Here is a 1280-nt window from a genome sequence, read left to right on the forward strand (position 1 = left end):
AAACATCTGACATATTATATATTTAGCACCTCAGCACCTGATATATATATATTATTTATTTATTTATTTAATCTCCTCCCACTAACAGCTCTGTGTTAATAGGGACTTTTTTTTTCCCCCTTACTTTTTTGAAAATAGATAGTCAAGTGTTTCTCCCAAGGCACCTCTAGCATCTGGCCCAGCATAGATGCTCAAGAAAGATTTGTTGAAGGAATGTTTAAATGATTTCATTGTGAATACCTTAAAATCATCACTCACCACAGTTCAAGTTCCATAAACTCATGTGAAATCATGACACAACCCTATAACTCAAGGGTTTAAAGAGTACATAATTACTTTGTGAAAAATATTTTCAACATCCATAACAAGAATAAATAAAAATAGTTTTAATTGTACCACAAATTTATATAGGCCATAAACTGCAATTCATTCCATATCTTGTTTGTAAAGAAAGAAAGAAATTCTGAAATTTTATCTTAAATACTACATGCAGCTTAGGAGTCCCTGGGTGGTGCAAACAGTTAAGTGCTCCACTGCCAGCCTAAAGATTGGTGGTTCAAACCCACCCAAGGCTGCCTTGGAAGACAGGCTGGTGATGTGCTTCTGAAAGATCACAGCCTTGGAAACCCTATGGAGCAGTGCCACCTTGAACTCATGGGCTCGCTGGGAGCTGGAGTCCACTCAAGAGCAATTAACAACAGCAACATACATGACTTGCTGAAAAAATAAACTTATTTAGGTATTCACACAACAAATATTTATTGAGTGTGTACCATGTGTTGGGTATATTGTTGGGTGAGGTGCTATACTTGACCTTTAATTTTGAAAAATCAACTTCACACTTCACTGTAAAGCCATAGCTTGCCATTATTGAAAGGGGAATGCTCATTTTTAAAAAACCACCTACAGTTTCTCATTATTTTACTATCTGTTTTATATATTTAAGTTAGAAATTCTTGAGGAAGAAAATTCACAGAAAATACTTCAGGTGGAGTCTTTTATTCAGATACTTTAAAGGTAAACATTTTTGTCTTTTCATTGAATTAGGGGAAGAAGGAACAATTCCATTTAGCAACAATGCTTGTTATAACAAAAAGCACATAAGTAGTGGTCAGACTAATAACACAGAGCTACTTGGTTCCACCACAAAGTCAGGCTCTCCAAGCATAGCAGGCCCTCATAGTTGAGTGACCACCTTTCACTCACCCCTCCCTGACTCACTGTTACATTTCCACAGTGCACACTCCAAGTCTTTCTCATTCTACTCATGGCCTCTGCCT

This window comes from Orycteropus afer, unplaced genomic scaffold (genome assembly GCF_000298275.1).
Source record: "Orycteropus afer afer isolate SDZICR_OR568_19922 unplaced genomic scaffold, OryAfe1.0 scaffold00005, whole genome shotgun sequence".
NCBI lineage: Eukaryota > Metazoa > Chordata > Mammalia > Tubulidentata > Orycteropodidae > Orycteropus > Orycteropus afer.